General features: G+C 43.0%; 2 protein-coding genes across 14 annotated transcripts in view; one reads left to right on the plus strand and one right to left on the minus strand.

Annotated features, from left to right (window-relative positions):
* The window catches only part of RAD51B (RAD51 paralog B), a 400,405-nt gene that overhangs the window by 52,966 nt on the left and 334,097 nt on the right, over positions 1–13,342 (minus strand). The window lies entirely within an intron of this gene.
* Positions 1–13,342, plus strand: part of LOC309534852 (uncharacterized protein) — a 250,741-nt gene that overhangs the window by 48,612 nt on the left and 188,787 nt on the right. For 5 of the 9 annotated variants that reach the window (XR_014220876.1, XR_014220878.1, XR_014220879.1 and 2 more), the window contains exons 3-4: positions 1,410–1,682; positions 6,175–6,239. The gene's annotated coding sequence lies outside the window, so the exon portion shown is untranslated. Of the gene's footprint in view, positions 1–1,409; positions 1,683–6,174; positions 6,240–12,638; positions 13,144–13,342 lie in introns of those variants that run through there. The other 4 variants (XR_014220875.1, XR_014220882.1, XR_014220883.1 and 1 more) reach the window with 3 other exon arrangements.

Genomic DNA, 13,342 nt, shown 5'->3' on the forward strand with positions numbered 1-13,342 from the left:
GGTAACACGGAAACAGTGTCCCACGTCCTTCTTTCTTGCCCTCTTTACAAAGACCTAAGGAATGAGATTATTACTCCACTCATTCTCTCCAACCCCGGCCGTTCAACAGACATTACACTGCATTTTCTATTATCGGATACGAACAGTCAGATAACAGAGAAGGTCGCGAGGTACATCGAGAGAGCTGTGAAATTGAGGGCCACCATCTGAGTGACAGACCTGTTCACCCGACGGACCTCCTTTTGCCTGTTCTCTCCCTCCTTTTATCCCTATTCTCACTTTTAACTTTTGTACAGCTGTGGCCTGTTGGCTTTGCTAATAAAGTTTTGATTTGATTTGATTTGATTTTCTGACAATGCAAGTGGGAAATGGTTTAAATACCCTTTGACTGTGTACAAGAAGAGGCAGATGTGACATTCAAAGCCAGACTTAAATTTAGAGTACTGGTTTTTTCTTTTCCAGGGCTTATGCTATTTTACAAAGGGAAGGTGATGGTGTTCAGGGATATCTGGGAGTCATGCCCTCTGTTCCGGATAACCTAATCCCAGATATATGCTGCTATCTTTGTGGTGACTCAGTCATGAGAAAAGTGTACAGGCACGTGGACCAACACATGATTTCACTGAGTTTTTACATTAAAAACAGGTTGCAAGCCTTGCTGATCTTTGTCTCAAAGTAAGCCTTCACGCAAAAGGGATGCGGGTGGTGCTGTGGCCTAAACCACAGAGCCTAGGGCTTGCTGATCAGAAGGTCGGCGGTTCAAATCCCTGCGATGGCGTTAGCTCCCGTTGTTCGGTCCCTGCTCCTGCAAATCGAGCATTTCGAAAGCACGTCAAAGTGCAAGTAGATAAATAGGTACTGCTCCAGCAGGAAGGTAAACGGCGTTTCCGTGCGCTGCTCTGGTTCACCGGAAACGGCTTAGTCATGCTGGCCACATGACCCGGAAGCTGTACGCCGGCTCCCTCGGCCAATAAAGCGAGATGAGTGCCGCAACCCCAGAGTCAGCCACGACTGGACCTAACGGTCAGGGGTCCCTTTACCTTTACCTTTACCTTTAAGCCTTCACGCAGGTACAGGAAAAGGCTACGCTGTTTTTAAGTAATGCAAGTCACGATAGCAACCTGTGCATAGTCAAGTGAGAATATTCACATTATGTTATATATGGGCCATCGCTTCATTAGCTAACTACGAGTATAAAAATGTTTCAGGCAGACATGTTTGAGGGGCGTGGAGCCCTGTAGTACCCCCTGAGAAAGAAATGCTGCCCCAGAAATGCATTTAATGTTCAATCTGCAAGGAGTTAGAGCTTCACAAACCATGGACTAACAAAAGCAAGGCTAGACTTGGCAAGAGGTGTTTGTACAAGGACAGCTGGAAAATATCCTCCTTCTTTTTCTGTTTATCAACAGGATATTGATGCTTGAAGACTGCTCCTTGTGAAGACTCCTTTTCCTTGACAGAATAATAAGCAAACAAGTCTTAGCCTGCTGCCTGTAGGGAAATGGGTTTTGTTATGGAAGGAGAGCGGCCTGCGCTAAGACAACAAACAGAAGAATGGCTGTGTTTGTTTTTCCATGTGCTGGAGGTGAGGGTGCAGCCACCACAGGCCTCCCTTCATATCCTCTCCAACTGACAGAGGAGGGTGAGGCAGAGACATATACAAACAGAAAGACTTTCCTGAGGTAATTTAATAGAGGGTGATATTCCTTAATCCTTCCTATATAGATGGCCTCACCCAGCCCGTATAAAAACTAACAATGTATACACGAACTCTGACACAGATGTTCCTCCATGCTTACAAACCTAATTCACAGGCTTGTTTCATCACCAAGCCCAAGTACCTGATTTAATTATTGCACAAAATAGTCGCTCATGATATGCCTGGCTCACACCCAAGATAAGCCACTAACGTGTATCTTCTTTGATGGTCAAAAGCACGTTCATTATAATAACTATGCAAATATGCATTTCAGACCATGCACCACAATTTTTTTTAATTAAAAAAATGTGTGTTACAATCTTCTAAATAAATCAAAGCATCTTATATAACTCAAACTATAAAAACGTAATAAAGTATAAATAATTCAATAACTTCAATTACACTATAACAGTACAAAATACCATTTAAAAGAATAATAAATTGAATTGGCAGTGGGCAATCTTTTTGCAACTGGCGGTTCCATTCGCTCAGGGACTGCGTGCTGGATGGGGGAGGCCACAGTGGGTGAGGCCAAATTATGCACACCCACACTCTTTTTCCTGTCACTTCTATTTATCAACATATTTCTATCCCACCCACCACCCTTGGCCAGTTGCATAAACCTGCTGCTACTCTAGGCAGATTTCAGGATCTTCTTTTGTTCATTGGGTAATGGTGATAGAAGGGTTCAAAGGTGGAGCAAATAAAAGCATGTGTGGGCTTCTTATGAAGCCCTCAAGTCTGTTTCTCATATTTTACACTCCTAATTAGCCTTTAACTCTTTCCTTCTAACTTGAGGGAGGCTCTTGATTGCCATAGGAAGGCATGCTGGAATAATAATAATAATAATAATTAATAACCCCGCCCATCTGGCTGAGTTTCCCCAGCCACTCTGGGTGGCTCCCAACAGAATATTAAAAACATGATAAAACATCAAACATTAAAAACTTCCCTAAACAGGGCTGCCTTCAGATGCCTTCTAAAAGTCAGATAGTTGTTTATTTCCTTGACATCTGATGGGAGGGCGTTCCACAGGGCGGGTGCCACCACCGAGAAGGCCCTCTGCCTGGTTCCCTGTAAATGCACTTCTCACAGGGAGGGAACCTCCAGAAGGTCCTCGGAGCTGGACCTCAGTGTCCAGGAAGAACGATGGGGGTGGAGATGCTCCTTCAGGTATACTGGGCCGAGGCATAGGTTTCAGACCCCAACTGCAAATGCATATTCTCTTAGGAGCAAGATCTGTTTCTCCTCACCTGAAGCAGCACACAAAGTTCACTTTGTCATCCATGCACACAAAAGTCTGTTCTTATAGCTCAGAGGAAAAAGACTGCAGATGAACAAAAGTCTGCCTATTGTAATTATTCAGGCATATGTTTCTGGTGATTCTTGAAATGTAGCTTTATTTCCCCCTCTTGCATGATATGGTATGTCCGTTTGAATTACAGTAATTAGCCCTATGGGTGCACCTATACATATAAATGAACATACACACTTCTGTGTTGTGGGCCCTCACTTCTGCACCCATTTTGGTTGGTTCCAGAGACGTTGGAACAGGCCAGACAGTAAATTTTCCTTACCCCACTGCAACACAAACTTATTAAAATGGTAAGAAAAGGCACCTCTGTCTTTGTGATGTCCTTTGGAGAGAGGCCAGACTTGCATACCAGACTGGTACATTGCCTATCTGGAACCAATATGGTTATGTCTCTTGTTATAAAAAGAAAACCTTGAATTGGCCTGACTTTTATCAATCCAGCTTTGTAGGTTAGTTAAATAAAGAAGTTTGGTTCACATCTGAGCACAAGTATCAGTGTTGAAAATAGCATTTGCTGTGGAGACAACACATTCTTGTATAATTTAGGTTTTGATAATATGTTGCTGTAACTTCTGTCCAGATATGTTTTTTAAAAATAGCAATTGTTTGCATTTGATATAGTTTTATTAGACGTTGCTAATTTTATTTTGTTTTCATGATAGTAGATTATGTTTAGTCAAAATAATGGCAGAACCTGCGGTGTATGCATTTTTTTCATGTACTGTACAGTAGTTGAATATTTTGTGGAGTATAGTCTTCTTTTTATTTGATAACTGAGAAAGAAAATCTCATTGAAAGGAAAAAGGGATATAAATGTCTTCACCTTTCAGCATCAATCACTCTTTTGGGAGGCCCATATCACCTTACGCTTGCATCCTAACCTTGTTGCTTCAGCTAATTCTAATTTAATTAGGGCTTCTCAGCTCTGCATCAGTAGTAAATATTTTAGATTTGTAACTTTATCTTGCATTTTAGAATGTTTCTAACCTTGTTCATCTTCTTTTCTGTAATGCTTGAATAAGTCCTACTGAGAAAAGGAAATGTATTTGGTATAAAATTTTCCGTGTGCTGATATGAAGGAGGGCTAATTGTCTCCCTTAACACTGGAGTAGTTGTAGAGGGAACTGAGATGAAAAATCTAATTGTCAGACTTGGTGTCTGCTGCATAGAACTCAGGCTCAGATTTCCCCTCTGTACGGAGCAAAATTGTCAAATCTGCAGAATGCCTCTCACCTCTGAGTGACCACAGCCAAGAGTCTACACACATTTGGGATTAATCAGGGAGAAGGGCTTTCAGGTCAGCGGTCATGGCTTGCTTGATGGTTTAAGGCTCTGCACATCTCACTGAAAACAGGAGCAGCACACTTAACTTACAGTTAATTACTGCAGGCAAGCCTGAATTACAAGAATTGCCAGTGCCAATGACTTCTTTCTCAAACCATCTTTCTGTTCTCTCCCAGTGTTATGGGAAGAGCAGTTCTAATGTCAGCCTGGGCAGCAGCCCGAGAATCTGATCCCTGGGTAGATCATTGGGTGGATCCAGTTGATCCAAAACCACCAGTGCCCCACCCAAAATGCCCTGTTCTGGAGTTTTCCACTGGCCACCATTAGCAAGAGAACCACTGGCAATAGCTTCATGCCTGATCAGGGGAAACTGGGGGCTGTGCCATAGCAGAGTGTCCTGGACAGCACATTTCTCCACTGATGGAGGCCAGCAGAGTCTCTCTCTCTCTCTCTCTCTCTCTCTCTCTCTCTCTCTCTCTCACACACACACACACACACACACACACACAGACACAGACACACAGCACCACCAGCAATGGTGTGTGTGTTTTAGGATTGCACTGTTCGATTCTAATACTTCAGATATTTATTACCAAGTGTTATAGCAAAGACCAACTATTCTGTGGAATTGTTCATGTCAGGATTGTGCTCCTATTCAGATGATTACATGCAGGAGATGATAAAAGGAGCAGTGGGGAAGGGAGATACTGTTGTGGGGGGAATGGAATCCAGGTCCCTGTGAACTCTGATCCTCCCCCCAACTTTCAGGGACTTGATGACTAGCTACTTAGTCATTTCCTCTTAAGATGCTTCCAAAGTGCGTTACTATGTTTTATGGGGTTTTATGCTATTGTAATATTTTCATGTCTGTATGTATCTATGCAATGTGGCATTATCTTTTTGTGAATCGCTTAGAGGCTGTTTTGGTATATAAATATATGAAATAAGACAAAAGTAAAATAACCAGTAAAAACAATTTATTACCACTACTAATGGTAAAGGTAAAGGTAAAGGTAAAGGTACCCCTGCCCGAACGGGCCAGTCTTGACAGACTCTGGGGTTTGTGCGCCCATCTCACATCTATAGGCCGGGGGCCAGCGCTGTCCGGAGACACTTCCGGGTCACGTGGCCAGCGTGACAAGCTGCATCTGGCGAGCCAGCGCAGCACACGGAACGCCGTTTACCTTCCCGCTGGTAAGCGGTACCTATTTATCTACTTGCACCCGGGGGTGCTTTCGAACTGCTAGGTTGGCAGGCGCTGGGACCGAGCAGCGGGAGCGCACCCCGCCGCGGGGATTCGAACCGCCGACCTTTCGATTGGCAAGCCCTAGGCGCTGAGGCTTTAACCCACAGCGCCACCCGCGTCCCACACTACTAATGGTAATAATAGGTAAATAATGGGACTGTGCAACTTACTTTAAACCCACTTTAAACACGCAACTGTCAGTGATGACAGAGTGATCAGCAGATGCACAAATGTGTACAGATATCATTCTACGGCTACGCAAATGCATCTTGTACATGAGGGCATAATCTTGTCCATGCAGAGGCCAGCTTTGTGAATTGCATTTCTAATGTAAAAGTTATGCAACGAACACAAATTTACCACTACTTAGCATATAGATACACGTAGCAGGTTTAGGTTGCAGGTTCCTGCCATCAATACACAGAATGCCAATCAAACATTTGTTCTCGGTATCTTTTATCCTGTTCGGTGGTAGATGGGAAGCAACTGATAAAGAGGATGGCTTTTAATGGAGGAAAACGCTAGAAAGGAAAGCATTAAAAAATTGTGTCCCTCCCACCACCACATGAGCCTCTTCCTCTTTTAGGTTACATCCTTCCTTTCCAGTAACTTTTTTTATTTTTTTAAAAGAATCTAGGGGGGAAACTGCATGCAACTTGGTATCACGTGAAATTCATCCTTCTGCGGTTGGTCAGGTATGTTTGTATGCTTCTTTTGTTTAACACAGACATAAGCACATACAGTGGTACCTCGGGTTACATACACTTCAGGTTATATATGCTTCAGGTTACAGACTCTGCTAACCCAGAAATAGTACCTCAGGTTAAGAACTTTGCTTCAAGATGAGAACAGAAACCGTGCGGCAGCAGCGTGGCGGCAGCAGGAGGCCCCATTAGCTAAAGTGGTGCTTGAGGTTAAGAACAGTTTCAGGTTAAGAACGGACCTCCAGAACGAATTAAGTACTTAACCCGAGGTACCCCTGTACAGTCATACCTCGAGTTGAATGCGCTTCAGGTTGAGCGCTTTTGGGTTGCGCTCTGCGGCAACCCGGAAGTAACGGAGCACGTTACTTCCAGGTTTCACCGCTTGCACATGCACAGACGCTCAAAATGATGTCACGCGCATGCACGGAAGCGGCAAAACGCGACCCGCACACGCTCGCCGTCGCGTCTTACGTTCCATTCAGGATGTGAATGGGGCTCTGGAACAGATCCCATTCGCATCCCGAGGTACCACTGTACATTATTCATTGATTTATTACATGCCTATTCCATCTTTCCTTTTCAGAGTTCCTGCCCAGCATACATGCTCTTCTGCCGGCCCTCACTTTATTTTCACAGTAACCCTAGATTAGATTCAAAGATAATGAGCACCTTAAGGTCACCCAGTGAACTTCATGGCTGGCTGAGGATCTATACACAGGTCTCCCTGCATCCAGTTCAATACAGTACTCTAATGACTGTGCTACGTTGGCCCATTGTGTCATTCTGTGCCTGAACGCATTTCTTGAAGCCACATCTCAAGCAACTGTAACCCCACCCCACTGCTTACCTTCCACTGCAAAGGGATTTTGCTACTGCCCCACCACCTGTCTTATAAAAAAGGCTACAAATTTTCAGACCTCTGTGATTAAAAGGAATGATGGACTTATCACCACCTTGGCATGAGACTTCCCCAATGGGAGGCAAGAAGGTGGTGGGAGGGGAGTTCAGCACACTTTGAAATGCAAATTATTTCACACTTTGGTGTTATGACTAATTCAGTTCTAAAACGAGCAGTGAGTTATAGCATGTTAATGGCAATGAGAGATGAGCCAACAAGACACCCTAGAGGGTTTGTGAGTGACAGAAACCATCCCTCAGCACTTCTGCATAACTAAAAGCTGTCTGGATCAATAGAAAGACTCCAGTTACAAGAAAGGGGGCATCTTAAAAATAACTTGTTTTGCCTAACAAGTGTTTTCTAAAATTAGATATGGAAAGTCACTGTGATTTTCCCAGTAAGAACAAGTCTGTGAGAATTGGCGATTGAATAAGGATAACTGGGAAGTTATTGATTTTTACCTCTTTTTAGAAAGAGTCTCCGGTACCCTGACTTTTTTCCACAATCAGGTGCTGTCACAATGGAGGAATGTAGAAAGTGGCGTTTTCCAAGGATCAGTATTGAGATCAGCGCTTTTTAATATGTTCATAAATGATTAATAGTCAAGCAGTGAGGTAGCCAGGTTTGCTGATGAGGCCAAATTGTTCAGGGTGGTTAAAACAGAAAGGGATTGTAGAAATCTCAAAGGGTGTCTCAAAACTGGGTGAATGGGCAGTAAAATGAAAAATAGAATTCAGTATGAACAAATGTAAAGTGATGCAGAGTGGGGCAAAAAAATCCTAATTTCACACGTACACTCATGGGGTCTGAATTGTTGGTGACCGACCAGGGATGAAACACCTTGGGGTTGTAGGGAAGAGGTCAATGCAGATGTCAGCCCAATGTGTAGCAGCTGTGAAAAAAGCAAATTCCATGCTAATAAATGTTAGGAAAAGAACTCAAATAAAACTGCATAGGAAATAAAACTCTGGCTCCATTGAAACACCTTTGTTGTATTTCTTAATCAATACTGTTTTGTCTAGAGTAAAAGAGAAGAAATTGCAAAGTAGTCGAGAAAAATGAACATTTTCTCATTGCCAACTTTCTCCTAACAAATGCTAGCAGCTAGGGCTGTCAGCTGGTTAAAGATTTTTAGCTGATTATACAGTGTTAAAATTTGTTAGTTATTAATAGATTGAACTTGCATAAATTAATATATGTGAAGTGAACACTCTGAAGTTTTAATCTTAGGCAAGGTGCCATATAAAAAACTAGGATGAAGCATCCTAGGTTTCTCAGTGTTTACAAGTGAAAGTCAAATTAGTGATCAGTCATGCTCTATAAGCTGAATGCTTTAATTTCTGCATACAATGGTCCTCATCTTTCACTGCAATATGGGAAGTGCCCATATTGCACTCGCTGAATGGTTCAGATACTGCATGTGCATGTAGCAACACATGTAAGGCCCATTTGGAATGAACACTGAAAATGCACAATATGAACGCCATTTGGCAGGGCAGATAATAGAATCATAGAACCATAGAGTTGGACGGGATCATGAGGCTCATCCAGTCCAACCCTCTGAAATGCAGGAAACTCTTGCCCAATGTGGGGCTTGTACCCATGACCCTCAGATTAAGAGTCTCATGCTCAACTGAGGGATGGTATGACTATGTTTCATTCCAGATATTAACAGCACCTCAAATTTATGAGCTCCAGTAATTATGATTTATGAACCAAGCAAAGCGTCTACTTAATTTAGAAAACAGGCAAAGCCCTTGCCCAATTCATGAACTCTGAAATACTTCTCCCACCCCCAATTCATAAAAGGCTTTACTTATTACATGGTTTAAGCAAATCCATTGCTGCTCTCATGAATTAGGCTGAAGCGCTGCTTAAATCATGCACAAATTTCACAAATTAGGTCAAAGCACAGGCCACTTCCCGGAAAACACAATATTCTACCCATTTCACTGGTTAAGTGGTTTTACCCATTTACTGTTAACATTTAATGTAGCATAATGAAAACTTAGGTATTTGTGAGGTTAAAGACATTTCCCTTTTCTTGCCCTGGCATGTGAAATAGTAGCACACAATGTTTCATGCAGCAAAGCAAGATTAGAATCGTTGCTGTAGGTTGTTCAGTCCTCCACTGCAACTCAGTGATGCATTTGTGTTTTATACATTTGGGTCCCCTTAGAGGGGAAAGCATCTCAAGGATATATAATTGCAAAGAAGCAGGATTTCTAAACATACACTTGTGTGTAGCATGTAGGCTCTTAATTTAGTTTCCCCTTCTGCATGGAAGTGAATTGGCATTAGAGAGCCCTCAGAGTCCATGACAGCCCATAATGTGGGGAAATGAGGACAGAGAGACAAAGCAGATGGGGAATGGAAGGGTATGATGGTCTACTCAGAAAACTCTGTCAGTGCCCTAGGTCACAAAATATTTATTATATGTCTACCCTGTCCTTCCTTCTAAAGGAATCCAGAGCAGAAAACAACAGAGGAAAAAACCAATACAACTGAAAATAAAATATGAAAAATAATTAAGAACATCTAAAAACCTTATCGCCAGTGGCCTGGTTTGCACATAATGCTAAGTTATGGTTAAGATTATTCATACTTCATGTTAACCATGGGCGCCAACTCTAAGGGGCCCAGGTCCCTTCAGTCCCCCCAATCAAATATTTGAGGGGGCTCCCCTTCCCAGTTGATAGGCATTGTTGCCTTTCTTTCTTTTCTATGTTTGGACTTCATTTGTCAACCAGCCCTGTTAAGGAACTTGTAAAGGGTTGCTATATGGCAAGAGAGCTGGCATTGGGCAAAAACCTCCAACATCATTTGTTACAACCCTTGTGACCGGAGCAGAGAGAGAGAATGCAAACTGCTTTCTCCATGGGGTGAGTTCATGGAGGACAAGAGAGGAAATGGCTCCCGGTTGCTTTTCATTAAAAAAAATAAAAATTAAACTAGGACTCCTCTCAATTAAATCCCTCCCAAATTCACAATTTCAACCACATAAGACACACTGTAAGAGCCAGGGGAGGAGGGAGAGGTTTCTTTTCTGCTGTCCCTTCTTCCTCTCCACCCTCCCTCTCATATCACTGTCATTGTCTGGGTCCCCCCAATATCTCTTCAAGTGGACGCCTCTGATCACAGTTAATAAACCATAGTTAAAGCTGGGATGTCTGGCAGACATTCACTTAAAACTTGGTTCATTGTGCTCTTCACTCACCCAGGGGTGAAGGAAGGTGTCGTGACACCCGGGGCGGGGATTGCCACGTAGGGCACATGTGCTGCAGCCGCGAGCAGAGGATCCCGGCACCGTCCGTACGGTGCTGGAGTGCCGGCAGCAGCAAACTGCTACACAGCGCATGTGCAGCTTTGCTATGTACAGCACATGTGTATGCTGCCGCACATACGCTGTACTTAGCAGTTTGCCAGCGGCGGTGCTCCAGGGCCGTACGGACGGTGCCAGGGTCTTCTGCTTGCGACTGCAGCCGCGAACGGAGGATCCTCCACATGCGGCTGCGGCGGTGCGATGGCTGCTTGCGCCGCCGCAAGCCCCCCATGGGGTGACTTCTTGTCACCCCTGCAGACATGGCACCCAGGGCGCACCTCCCCCCCCCGTTGCGACGCCACTGCACTCACCACTCTAGCTTTTGAGAGATGAAGGCTCATTGACTATTGTTAAGAAGGCAGCCTGAGCTCACATGTAATGCTAAGATATGGTAAATTCTAACTAAGATTTATAAACCAGCAATAAAAACAATAAAAACTTGGTTAATGAGCGACCTTTAACCATAGCTGATAAACCACAGTTAAGCTGCTTGGCTGAGTTCACACATAATGCTAAGCCATGTTTTAATAAACAATAGTTAATAAACCAGGATTTAACATTATGTACAAACTATGTCAATATTTCCTGTTTGAGACAGATCAGTTATGAAATGTTGAGTTTGGGATTCCCGAACCATTATTTGTCAGTTGAATGTACCTGAATCCTCAAAACTGAAATTGGGATTTAAGGTTTGAGAAATGCCTCACAGATCCTGCTTCAGAACTGTCAGTATTTACAAAACAAGCTGCCTCCTACTCAGTTCATGGAGACAAGTACCTACGGTATGTCCTCTCTGATTTTCTTTGTTTGCATGTGAATGAGAGAGAAGTTAGCTAGAGCACAAGATTGTGAAATGAGAGCCCTGCAATTAAAAGACCGCAGTCAGATTTCATTAAGGGAATTTTGCATCAGGAAGCTAACCAATATAACAAGTGCATATAAAAATCACCAATCATTGCTTTGCAACCTTGTATTCACAGATTAAGCATGCAAATCACAATGCATGTAACACATACACAGATTGCAAAACAAGTAGGAACATATCCTTCCAGTAAATGAAGATAATATGTTTCCCCTGCCAATGAAGTTCAAAATAAAGATCCCATGAAATGCACTGAGGAATTCTGTCCCACAACCGTGGAACAACCTTCTTCCTTGGACCCCTGCCAAGCTCTGAATAGCATTGCAAGTATTTGATTGGGCAGGTATTTGGTGCCCAGGAAGGAAGGATTTAAAAAAAAATGTATCAATTGTACTTATTTGACTATCTGGCGGAGAATAGGACCTGAACCAATGGATTCAGGTTACAAGAAAGGAGAGTCCTACTAAACATCAGGACTAAACATCTGGCAGTAAGAGCTGTTTGACAGTGGAACACACTCCGTCAGAAGGTGGTGGACTCTCCTTCCTTGGAGGTTTTAAGCAAAGGTTGGATGGTCATCTGTCATAGATGCTTTAGTCCCACATTACAGGTGGTTGGACTACATGATCCTTGGGGTCCTTTCCAACTCTACAGTTTTATGATTCCATGATGTTTGTTTAATGCATTGTTTCTAACTTGGAGCTACTTGGGACAAGGTAAACACACAAATTAACTAAAAATACACACATCCATGAACTCTGCAGCCTTTGTTTTTGGGGTATTACATAGCCAATCCAAATTTTTAAACAAAAATCTATGTGGCACAGGACAAAGTGCTCCTTTACTTATTTTTCAGGTATAGGTGATTAGGATAAGATGGGCATAGAGGGAGGAGATCACTATAGCCATCTTCAGGCATTCATGCCAGATGAATGTGGGCTTGAATGTTTTGGGGGCAAATATGTGTGGGTGTTTTGGGTGAATATGCTTTACAGGGAGGATTCTGAGCACATTCAGCTGTGTTTAGAATACTGTACGTATTTAGATTTTCTCTCTCAACATGGGGAGATCTGAAGTACAGCAGGCACTTGTGGAGATGTGGGGGGCAGGGCAGGTGTCCAGGCCCCTCTGCCCATGCTGAATCTACACACATTTCGGCAAATGGCTAAATAGGACTACTGGGAATAGTGATGTGGAAAGTGGAGTTGTCCCTCCTGGGAAAATACTTGGTTTTGACTGTCAATACCAGCATCTATATTCTCATTACAAAGCAGTTAGGGGGAAAAACCATTAAAGGGGGGGAGTTTTAGTTGTAAGGGAATTTATTAACATTCATTCATTCATTTGTTTTAACGTTTTTGCATAAACAAACTTAGCAGAATGTCTATTTTTTTCAATTCCAGTGAAGGCATTTGTAAGAAGTAAAGCTGTAGGAACTGTTTCTTTTTAAAACAAACTCCTCTGCTGAAAACACATCAACATTGCCCATAAGGTTTGGATGTTGTCATGGAGTCATTCATCCACATAAAGGCTGAAGATATGTGATATACTCCTAATTTGCCCTTTCTTTCACAATGCACTAAGATCCCTTCATGTATCTAAATATGGGAGTATCCTTGTCTTCCAAAGCAGGGAGGAAACAAATGCAACCCTCCAGCCTTCTCTTTCCTGCCTTCAGAACTCTTATTGCAGCCACATCCCTCACTGTCTCAGCTCTTCAAGTGCTTTTGCCTGGCTGGAATGTATCATTAAACTGAATAGAGAATAGAGGTTTGTGTGTTTATACAAACCTCTTGCAGCCTACTGTTGAAAGGTAAGAGTCACGTCTGTATCCCCACCAAGTTTTGACTATGGCCTCACCCACCACTGTCATTCTGCCTTGGAAAGTTGCCTACAATGGAATGTGGCACACCGTCTGAGAAAGATTTTCCCACCTCTGCTCTAAGAGTTATTGCCTCTAGAATAATCAACGCTCATGGAAACTTCCTTTCTGCTTTGTTCACACCGAGGAG

The sequence above is a fragment of the Podarcis vaucheri genome, assembly GCF_965113315.1.
Source record: "Podarcis vaucheri genome assembly, chromosome: 1".
NCBI lineage: Eukaryota > Metazoa > Chordata > Lepidosauria > Squamata > Lacertidae > Podarcis > Podarcis vaucheri.